Below are 12745 nucleotides of genomic sequence, written 5' to 3' on the forward strand. Positions count from 1 at the left end.
ACTCTAGGATGTCCTCCATTGATCTGGGATCAATAGTACTGGTCTGGGACCAGTGGTAGGAGTTGTACATACTATGATGCTGACTTCAGGTTGGCTGAGACTGGTCTGGGACCAGTGGTACATACTCCGAGACTGACTTTGTGTCAGTGCAGGACTGGTCTGGAACCAGTGAGAGTGGTACATACTATGACGCTGACTTTGGGTCAGTTGAGACTGGTCTGGGACCAGTGGTACGCACTCTGAGTCTGACTTTGGGTCAGTGGAGAATGGTATGAGACATTCTTGATCAATTGTTCTTCTTCATAGTTCAGCAGAGCCAGCACAGTAGAGATAGCAGAACCAGTAGCGCTGAGCAGAGCTGAGAAGAGCAGAGCAGAGCTAGCAGAGCCAACAGAGCTGAGCAGAGCAGAGCAGAGCTAGCAGAGCTGAGCAAAGCAGAGTTGAGCTAGCAGAGCCAGCAGAGCTGAGCAGAGCTAAGCAAAGCCAATAGAGCTGAGTAGAGTAGAGTAGAGCCAACAGAGCTGAGCAAAGATGAGCAGAGCAGTGCAGGGCACTGATGGCAGAGATAGTACAGTCGGACATATGGATCAGCAGATGGAGTTCCTCCTAGTTGAGAGGGAGTGTTAAATTGGCAACTAGGGCAAAACTCCATGTGGGTTAGCTTATTCATGGCAGCTGATAATTTTATTGGATCCCTCTCGTCGAGAGGTGTAGGATTGATCCAAAGATCATCCGATTCCGATAAGTATTTATGGAGATATGAATTTATTTTGTTTATGTAATTATTATGAAACCGACCAGCTCTTATGTAGGCTCTAGAAGCCCAACCGACGTGTCTATTCATCATCCTCGCTTTAGTATAAATAGAAGAGTTTTTGATGTCAATTGGTACACTCACTCTTCATGTGATCTCCTCTCCACGTCTGGGTTTTTGGAGATAGAGAAAACACTAAGAGTATTTGCTATGATTCCCTAGCCGCAGTAGCATAATGACCTAGATCTAAACTCTGCTATGGAAGAAACCCTAGATGTCACTAAATACGCAACAACCAGAAGGCTAGATCTTATAACGCAGTCCAAAAGGGAACCTACGCACTAGGCAGTGTGTAATCTGGGCAGCCATGACATTTATGGTGACAATCAGGATCACGCTAAACTATCTCATATATGGAACGCAGATAGATAATGCATAACGCCATCGTGAAACGAAAGGTAGCTGCAGTAACATGGTGAAGCCATAGTTAAAATAAACGCTGTTAGAATCTTACCACGCTGTCCCTACACGTTGAGTAGACAATCCATACGCTGTGATGAAGGCATATCCATGCAACAGATGGTGACCATATCCATGCAGGGCATAAGATTATTAACATGCAGACAGAGAATCATACATTGGATCATGAATTCGCAGGCAATAGATATGCTGGTCTCTGATGATGCTTATACGTAGAATCATACACGTTGTAAATACATGCTATCATGGCACTGGGCAAATAAACAGGCATAGAACACAGTCTATGATGACTCAGACCTAGCCGCAGGACATAATGAAGAATCAGTCACGCTGGGCATATTCATGGTTATATATATTCATGTATACGCTGGTAATATACCGCACACTGGGAAGTCACATTGGTGCCGCAGTGATGAAGAGGTGCCGCAATACAACACAGTCTACACGCTGTTCATAATTTGGATTCAACACAGTCAATGAAGACTCCATCACAACAATAGCTAGATATACGAGGGATATGATATATGAATATATATAGGCACAATATTCTTGGATATATATACTTGCAGGTGGAAAAATATAAATTGTTATATATAGCAAATGTATGTGGTTGATAGAATGGATATATATATACTCGTAGGTGGAAACATATAAATTGTCATATGCAACAACTTCATAATAAAGGGTCTATACGCTATCATGATAACTACATAGAAACCCTATACGTTGTTATAGGAGGAGACCTGTTAACGCAGTAAGAACCAGTTTAAGAAGTCTGCTGAATAGGATCTATAGCCTAGTTGCTTTGCTAGGATGCAAGCCATAGCAAGCAGTTAAGGCTGATATAAAAAGAAGCAAATTGTTGCAGCATGATGAAGTAGTGAGAAGGCAGAGGCAACAACATGATGGGCAGCACTATGAGATCATGTGCACGGCAGGACAATGATACATTAGCAAGGGCAGTAGCGTGATGATGATGCACCTTAGTTTGAACAGCATTATGATGGATAAGATCATGGACATGGGCAGCATGATAATCATGATTAGTGCAACATGATGCAGTATGTAGTGGTGCAACTTGAGAACCTGATGTAGGATGATGATAGGTGAAGGAGTCACCTTGGAGGATCAGTTGAAGCAAAATGTCTTCAACTGATCTCATTGTTATAGAAGATGATCTATGCTCTGATCTAGACAAGTCAAAGTGTTGACTTCTGTTGTAAATGTACTCTCTCTCTCTTTCTCTGCTGAACTTTGAAGATAAAAAAAGAATTGATCAAGGGTTTCCCCACACATTGTGGGGTTTGTCCCTAGCTCACGCCATATCTTGTGTCCTCTTGTATTGGCTTGTCTTCTGCATATTATATCTATGTTCTATTTGTAGTTTATCGTAATGCTGATGTGATTGCTAACTGTGAAAATTTAAATAAATTTCTCTAGCATAGAACATACCAAAAATTAACAAATGTGTACCACCCTTGACCATGCTTCCCACCATTACTAGACACATCTGAGATTGCACAACAGCTCACTAGGGACCAAGTTTAGCAGATGGAGGAACTCAATGCAATGGGGACCATTGCTTCCTAAGGGGGAAGGAATGATCCAGGTGGATGTTGGTGGCCACCCACCTATCCCATTTGGACCCCACGACTGTCTCTTTTAGTTTTTTATTTTTCGTAATTGTAGCACAATTTACTATTTTTAGCAGTTTTTCAGGTCATGAACTTCTGGAGCCGTTTTGAGGCCCTAAACGACGTTTTATGGGAAATCTGGGAGCAACATGGGTCCATGGATGAATGTTTCTCTTCCGAAAGTTATAGTTCTCAGACAGATCTTTCTAATGAGCTATTGTATGCGTCAAACGGAGATCAGGTGCCAAAGTTACGACCCTGGGAAATTGACGTACCAATTTACCCAAACGGTGCCCACAATTTGGTGTTTCATATTCTAGGGTTAGGTTTTGGGATGTTAAGGGTTTTCCATTGTTCCTCAAAAACAAATAGGCCTTCGAGCCTCATTGTAACACAGTTCAAAGGCATGTAGCTGCCACATCTCTTCTTAGAGATAAGCTACCATTGCTCTAGCTGGTTTATTTCCATTTCTGTTTGTAAGCATATTTCAGTATTTTACATTAATGAAATGAAGTATTATTTCCGCTGCATCTTTGTGTATATGGTTATCTCTTTATTTTGTTGCGTTCCTGTTCAAATCGGGATCAGTGGTATCATAGCGGTCTGCTTTTTCTCTATTTTTCTTTGCATGTCCCTAATGAGGTCGGGATATAAGAAGTTAGGGCTTGAACTAGTCGAACCTTTGCAAGACCATCCTCACAAATCCCGATGGCCTCCCATGGCAGATGAGAATAAAGATGAAGGGGTAGGAGATCCTATCAAAATCTTGCTCGAAGAAGCCCTCGAGCAACAACAGAATGCGATGATGGATAGTTTTGCCCAGATCCTTCAGCGGCTACCCAAAGGCGATGCATCGGCTTCTAGCAGCTACTCTGGAAATGCCACACCCTTTAAGGTACAAGTTAATTTTGAAATCCCCATATTCGAGGGTCAGATAGACGTAGATGCCATACATAAATGGTTAAATCTGCTAGAGGGTTACTTTTCTGTTCACGAATTTTCGAGTTGGGAAAAAATTGTTTTCGCTCTTCTCAAAGCAGCCCCCCATGTCAAGGACTGGTGGGAAACCTACTGTAAGTAGAAGAATGAAAGTACGGGCTCACTATTTTTAGCTGCACCCACTTGGGATTCATTCTGTGATGTCGTTAAGGAGCAGTACTACCCTGTCAAAAGCTATGAGGAAAAATATATCAAATGGACCACAATGTGGTAGGGAAGGGATCAAGATGTGCGAGAGTTCACAAACATTTTTTATACCCTTCACACACAGTTGGGTATCAAGGGCTCTGAGCTACATTTGGTACTCAAATACCATGGCTACCTACATAGATGCATCTAAGAAGAGATGGAGTTCTTGAACATCTCCTCTCTCAGCACGGTGTACCGATACGCTTTCAAATCGAGCAAAAGTTCAAATAGAAGAAGTGAGACTTTGGATCTGCAAATCCGAAGACCAAAGGACAAAGCCAAGGCGGGCTGACCCAAGACAACCCTTCGAAGCCACAAGAAAAGAACAACACCACGAAGTCAAAGAAGGACACAAGAAAGTGGTGTGAGTTCCACAAGAGTCCCACTCATAACACAAGTGAGTTTCGAACCAAGTAGTCACTGGTCGCCGATTTGAAGGCTTTAGAATTAGATGCATGTTCCGACCCTGAGTCAGAACTCGACAAGGGGAATCTCAATGGGAAGCAGATCATTGATGCAGAGGCTAGCGTCCCTTTTTCCATCCCAAGATATAGAAGAATGAGCTTGAAGATCCAGAGGAGGGGGAACATCTTTTCCACTCATAGATGTGGGTGGAGGGTTCGCCGCTGCAATTCATTGTCGACAGTGGCAGCTAAAAGAACCTCATTTCAGTAGAGGTCGTGAATCAATTGGGCCTACCAACTACACGACAGCCACAGTCATACAGTATTGGGTCGCTTCATGAAGGACAAGATCTCAAAGTTCGCCAATAGTGCCGCCTTCCCTACAACATCAAGCCATTCACAAACGAGGTATTGTGTGATGTTACACCTCTGGATGTTTGTGATGTATTATTAGGCCAGCCATACTTGTGGAGGCGACATGCTATGTATGAGTCAAGGCCTCGCGCTGTCATTATTTCATTGGATAATTCATTATACAGGATACCGGAGGTAGCCCCACCTACCACCGCCTCTTTGATCTCTGCTAAGAAAGGCAGCAAGCTCATCTCCCAAACTAGGAAATTCATGTTCTGTCTGATTCACTCACAAAGTAAGGGGATGATTGTCACCACACCCATGACCCCCGCGATGGGTTCCTCCACGCAGCAACAACAACAGATGTATATAGTCATGAAAGAACACAGGAACAACTTCTCCTCACCCACAGGGGTATCACACAAGCTTCAAGTGGGAAACAAAGTCTAGTTACATCTACAGAAAGAACACCTTACAAGAGCCCATCAGAAGCTCCGACCACACTGACATGGTCCTTACACCATTACCAAGAATACGGGAAATAATGCTTTGAAGCACAACATTCCCCCATTCCTTTGCTTGCACCGAGTGTTCAATGTGTACAACCCTCGACCATGCTTCCCACCATTACTGGACACATCCGAGATTGCGGAACAGCTCACTAGGGACCAAGTTCAGCAGATGGAGGAACCCAATGCAATGGGGAACATTTCTTCTTAAGGGGGGAGGAATGATCCAGGTGGATGTTGGTGGCCACCCACCTATCCCATTTAGACCCCCACGACTGTCTCTTTCAGTTTTTCGGTTTCCACAATTATAGCACAATTTACTATTTTTAGCAGTTTTTCGGGTCCTGAACTTCAGGATCCACTTGGAGGCCTTAAACGATGTGTTTTGGGAAATATGGGAGCAACGTGGGTCCATGGACTGATGTTTCTCTTCCCCAAATTTATAGTTCTCGGATAGATCTTTCTAATGAGCTGTTGTATGCGTCAAACAGAGATCTGGTGCCAAAGTTATGACCCCAGGAAATTGATGTACCAATTTATCCAAACGGTGTCCATAATTTGGCATTTCATCTTCTAGGGTTAGGTTTTGGGATGTTAAGGGTTTTCCATTGTTTCTCAACAATAAATAGGCCTTCGAGCCTCATTGTAACACATTTCAGAGGCATGTAGCTTCCACATCTCTTCTCAGAGATAAGCTACCATTGCCCTAGCTGGTTTATTTCCATCTTTGTTTGTAAGCATATAACACATATTTCATTATATTTGGAATTAAATAGTGGATCTAGAATTTCAAAATAACTAAAAAATAAATTCTATTGATGTCCATGTAATAAAATTCTTCCAAAGTTAATGAAATATGTGTTATATGTTAGTATTTTACATTAATGAAATGAAGTATTATTTCTGGTGCATCTTTGTGTATATGGTTATCTCTATATTTCGTTGCGTTCCTGTTTAAATCCAGATCATATCAATAAAGAGAACTATTATACAATTTCTTTGTCTTTATTTCTTGTTTATGCATCTTGTTATATTGGGTATGAATTTAACTTATAATGCTTATATGATGCGCGAATATATATAATTGTCTTGGATAAGTGACCGCAAGTAAGAACATCTATTTGCATGAAGTTAACTAATATTTGTTAATAAGATAAAAAAGAAACTTAGCTTGGTTTGGGAAATATTGCAATTTGCTGCCCTGACAGCGCGAAAATATATCAACCCCAGGTTAGGGCTTTGCGGAAGCTGATCGTACCCTTTTGTGAAGGTACTGAAGGGTGGAATAGAGGGTTAAGAAACCTGCGTGAAGGTATGTATAGCTAGAATAAACTGACATCACAAACATCTCAAGGGTTCGGAATCTTGGTTCCAACATCCCCCCATACTGCTTCGGGTGAGACTTCAGTCCACACTCCACGGGTTGATGCCGAAAGGGCTAGTAGTGTATTGATTTGTTTGGCTAACTAATGCTGAACCTGGGTCAGGCCCCTCAAGCCAACAAATGGTTCCGTTGTTGGGACTAGAATCTGCATAAGAGATGTGCGATGTCGTATCACTGGAATCCAACTAAGAAAGAAATTGAAGGCTGGTTGGACAGAAGTTTTCACAAGTTCGCGACACAAGAAAATAGAAACCCGCAACTGTCAAAAGAAAAGTGGTTGGACCGATACCTGTATATGAAGATTGTTGGGCATGGAATCCCCCCCAAGGCATGTTTTCGGGCTTAAAGCCCAAGTTTTGACCAAGTCCTTTGTAAAGACTCTGCGATTTGTGGGCGCAGAGTGCGAAGTCATAACAGAGTCATAGTGTTATTCGCCATTGTTTTTGTAAATGTAATTTCGGCTTGAAAGATCCACCCATGGTCCATGGACCATGGGGTTGTATAAATAGAGTGAGGCTCTAAGTGTAAAATATAGTAAAGCTAAGAAAAGATAGAAGATAAGCATGATGAGTCTAAGAGATTGAGTCGAAGTGTAAAGTGTGTATTTCGGTCATAGAGTAGGAGAAGGCTCTGTAGCTGAGTGTGCAGACCCCTGCAGCTGAATGCTTAGGGAAAGTCGAGTCTGTAACCATGGGAAGAATTAATAAAGAGAAGTTTCACCATATTTCTATGTATATTTTCCTGCTTTATGTGTTATTGGATATAATTTGCAAGTTTATTGTTTGTGTGCTACGCGAACTCATATGAATGTGCTGTATAAATAAATATAATACAAGGCTTTTATTTATGCGAAGATAACTAACTGGTGTAAGAAGGTAAATAAGATCTCGGGTTTGATTTAGGGGAATAATGTAGAGCACTGCTCCAGCAACGTGAAGCCCCACAGCCCCTAGTTAGGACTACGCGAAGGCAAATCCATTAGACTGCGAAGACCAGGGAACTGCACGAAGCAACCTGCGTGCAGGGACTGGCAGTTGGACCAGTTCAACCTCTCAGACATCTCAAGGGTGTTGAAACCTAGTTCCAACACCCCCCCATACCCCTTTGGGTGAGACCTCAGTCCGCGCTTCGCAGAATGTTTCCAAAAGGGCCATTAGTACAAGGGTTTTATTGGCTAATTAACTTCGAACCTGGGTTAGGCCCCAACAAGCAAACAAATGGTTCCATTGCTAGGACCAGGATTTGCATAGAGATGTCTAATATTGTATCACTAGAATCCAACAAAGAAAGGAATTGAAGGTTGGTTGGATAGGAAGATTCACAAGTTCGCGGCGCAGGAAAACAAGAATCCGTGATTGTCAAAGGAATAGTGGTTAGACTGCTACTTATATACAGAGATCCACGAAATTTTCTTCGCATCTTTCCCTACTGAGCTATACGAGTGGATCACGAAGCTAGAATATAGCCAAGGAAGGTGTAAACTCAACAGTCCTATTGTGTGGACTCTAGAATTGGTGCATAGATTGGAAGAATTAGAGGATAATATCGCGCGTGCTATTGTTCACTGGCTCGATCAAATTATAGGAGGATTCATCAGTCAGTTCACGGTAGATACTTCAGTCAGCTATAGCAAGGCAGAAAAACGCTTCCCTAAAGGACCTTGAGGTAAGTACATTAAGTTTTTGAACACTTGGATTAAAATTCCACTGTGTGAAAAGCGGGTTATTTGGATAAATTGATGTTTGGGGCTACGCGAAGTGGGAGAATCTACTGAAATGAAGGTAGTATGAGATTAGGAAATAGCCCCTTGATTTCACCTCTGCGAGGGGGGCGAAGAAGAGCTCACAAAGGTATCACAAAGGAGTGTGATCAATTTGATAAGGCAGAGGATTCTTTGCATACTACCCCCACCCACACCACCGCCAGTTTAACTGTCTTCACCCCCATCTTCGTCCGTACCACCTCCACCACCACCTCGAGCCAATAAAGCAAGTGCGATAAAGCTACTGGTATTCAAGGGAGTAGGAAATGAAGATTCAGACCAATTTTGGTTTGTGATAAACGCTGTATGGGAAGCACAAGGAGTCACGGATGACAATATAAAGGCAACATTGGTCAGTGCTCTACAGGATCACGCGCTGGCCTGGTACATTAATCATTCCAATGAAAATGCGAATGCAGGGATCACAGATAGCCAAGTTGCGCTGAACAAACAATTTACCAGGCCAAAGTCAAAGACATAGTCAATCATTGGGTTTAAGGAGATTGCGATGCTTCCAGGTGAGACCCCTTAGGAGTTGGATCAGAGACTGAAATGTACAATTCGTGAAGCTAATATGACATTGACGTATGGACAACACCGCGCATGGTTTGTATCATCGCTAATGCCGCATCTAAGGGACGCACTGTTACAACAGAGGCTAACCACTCAGGCCAAGGCCTTGGAGATCGCGATGAGGTTGCATGAGACCCCAATACAAGATCCCAACTTGGGAGTTCAACAGATTCACTCGCAGTTGAAAAAATTGTCCCTTGAGATGCAGAGTCTTAAACAAGACAAGACAGCTCACCCATAAGTGCAGGGTGAGGTATGATGCGTAAAGTGCAAGGGTCAGGGACATGACAAGGACCACTACCTGGTGGTCGCAAATTACCTCGTGGGAGGGGGAACAATGCCATTGAGACTAGAAGCACAAGCAAGACAGAGCCTGGTGCCTGCATTGTGGTGTGCGGTTTGTCAGATAGGAGGAAAGCATGACACAGACAACTGCCATTTATTGCAGAAGTACACGCAGAGTTCCCAACATTTTTTATGTAATTTATGTATATCAGTGGGACATGATGAGAACACCTGTAGAAGTTATGAGCTAATGATGGATCAATCTCCTACCTACATAGTTTAGGCCGGAATTCGGCCCCTTGACTAGAATGTAGGGATGGCACGAATTGGATTTCAGGGGCATGGAAAAGGCCGAGGTGGAGGAGGACCAGGACGAAGTCACAGACAGCTGATATGTTACAATTGCGGAGGGCTAGGACATTATGCCTGCGATTTTACAAATCCAACGGATCCATCGTGTCTATATTGTACATTGTGTGATCATGAGATGGAGGACTGTCCCACACTGATAACGAGGTTACGCGACAAAGGAGCGCTCCAACCTCCCCCAACTCAGAACCTGGAAATGATGAGGTTTGAGCCGTGTGAGGAAGAACCTAATGTGAATATTGTGCTCCAAAGTGGAATTACGATAGGGGATGACAAGGGAAAGTATCCCAAAGAAAGTACTTGGGTTTGCAAGGATCCAATGAAGGAACTAGAGTTTGATTTGGAGCGTGCTAAGGAAACCTTCCTAGAGGCCAAGAAGTGCTTCGCTGATGCCTCCACTTCAGGAAGCAAAGAAAGACTACATTCAGAAATGGACCCATCCATGCTCACAATGTTCCTGGAAACATGCATGAAGCTGGTACGCGACAACAAGGCTGTAAAAGGACTGCAGGAACTCATAACTAAGCTCGCGCCAGGAGAACTGCGCGTAGTTTGAAAGCTCGGGAAGCACATGACGCGAACGGGAAGGGAAATGAAATTGACCATGCAGATCAGGGAATATGAGATGGACCAAGTTATTCTATACCTAGGGTCGGACGTGAACATTCTACCGAAGTAGAGATGGGAGCACATGGGAATGCCTACGCTGCAATGGTCTCCTATCCAACCGCAAATGGTGAACCAACAAAAGATCCTACCCATGGAAAGATTGTAAGGAATCACAATGGATATCGAAGGAGCAAGCGTGCTAACAGAATTTGAAGTGATAGAGATTGTTGATGACAACAATCCCTACCCCAGGCTATTAGGAATAGATTGGGCCACTGACATGAATGGAGTGATAAATCTAAAGAAGCACAAGATGATCTTAAAGAAAAGGTCACTATGTGTAGTTTTACCTTTAGACCTTGTAGAAGGATCGCGCTACACGAAGCCAGTGCGCAACTATGAAAACAATGATGATTTGGACTGTATCTACAAGATAAACATGCAGGAGCAAGACCAAGTAAATATAACTGCAGATGGACGAATCTCATGGGAGCATGAAAGCTCCTGCAGATCAGATTCTGATGAAGAGATAGAACGATGGCAGAATTGGTTACACGAGGTAACCATGTTGAACTGTAACATGATGATGAAATCGTTACACTGCGTATCAGCGGAGGTAAGGGATCTGCCTATGTATGATGGGTTAAGTGAGGTGGATGACTTCCTAAATAGATTTGAAAGAGAGGTGTCAGAACAACAACATTCTGAAGCTTTGAAATGGGTACTATGCACTACGCCCATGAGGTGGTGGGGTACGTACCAAAGAAGCTTTGGGTACTGGCGCGATTGTAGGAGGACGATGCACATACGATTTGGGAATCCTCAGATGCAACTAAAAGACAAGATTTCCAGACAGAGTGATCTATGCACCCACCTGTCCAGATGGATACAGGCATATCGTCTGAAACATGTGCAAATGCACACAGTCTTCATGTTCGGAGACACAATCTGTAAGCTTGGGCGGGTGAGGCAATGGCGTGAACAACCCCTCCGGTTGGAACCACGGAGTATGGAAAGACCTAGTGTGCATATGTTTATCCACACAGATGCCTTTAATGAAGTATGCGAAGCACTGAATAAGGTCCAAAATGCGTAGCGGACTAACTGGGACCTATGCGTACCAGTGGTTCTGTGGGCTTATAGGACTACATACAAGAAACTAACGGCGTAGGCATCTCTGAGGCTGGAGTATGGCGCGAATGTTGTAATCCCCATAGAACATAAAATGCCTAGTCTGCGCATGGCAGCACTGGTAGATACAACAGTTCACGGAACCTGGGAAGAAGGGGTAGCATAGCTGAATGAAGCAGAATACTTGGGACCTAACAAGGAAATCTGACAGGTTCACCTTAGGCTCCAATAAATTATGAATGATAGGGTGTGATTAAGGGAGAAAAGTGCTCTGCTGGAAGCAGAAGCTAGGAAGCTGGAGGACGTAATCAAGAAGGATTTTCTCAATAAAGAACCTAGGATTACAAAGCAAGGTGCGCACAATCACATGAACAAATTTAGGGACTATTGCTGAGAATTGATCATCCTGATGCCTTGGATTGGACCACATATCACTAAGCGGATCAGCCAGGGTGGCGTGATGCCAATGATCAAGTGTGCAACGTAGCCAGTTACAATGAAATATGGGTATGTTCCAACAAAACTAATGGATGACTAGATAAAATCCTATACAGGTGGCATGTCTACTTGACTAATTATGGGCAGTACAGTCTTAGCACTCCAAGTAGTTGAAAGGAGGCATGGGACTATAAATTACTATGCCCGGGAGTTGTGCGTTGTTGGAGCTATGCGCGGGAGTAAAGTGTCACAAGGTCCGCAACGAGCAAGGGGGGTTGTGCTGCCACGCGGGTTTGCTGGAAAGTGACCGTTGGAGTCACTATTCACGATGTGATGCTCGACTTGAGACCAAATGGAGCGGGCAATAGCCAGTTATGACGTGATTTATGGGCAAGATTTGGGAAATTCTACCACCAAGGGAGCATTAATGAACCAGATTTGGGGGGAATGGTCGAATTCAAATTCAAAAGGCACTATAAATTACAAAGGGCTGCCCAGCAAACAACACTTGGTCATTTCCGAATTAAGCTATTGTATACACCGTGCATTCTGAGTAGAGCCCTATTTAACCTATGTCGAGCATTGATTAAGCCCGTGATTCCATGAGTGACAGATTTCTAGACAGACACGATGACAAAATATGAGGAAGTTATGGAAATGGAAAAGATGACCGTTGAAGAGGCCGCACAGGCCCTAACTGTGGGGGATGCCCCTGAAGGCACCGAGATTATGGTGGAAATCCCTAAATTACCACACATGTCGGGGCTAAAGAAAGACAAAAAGTCAATGATTCCTGTGCGTATGTACCTACGAAACTCGTTGCGCACTAGGTTAACGATGAGGGAGAAAGGGAAAGTTGTTAACTAGGAAA

Source organism: Pinus tabuliformis, chromosome 7 (assembly GCF_031772625.1).
Source record: "Pinus tabuliformis cultivar Carrire ecotype Pingquan chromosome 7, CPIR1, whole genome shotgun sequence".
Taxonomy (NCBI): domain Eukaryota; kingdom Viridiplantae; phylum Streptophyta; class Pinopsida; order Pinales; family Pinaceae; genus Pinus; species Pinus tabuliformis.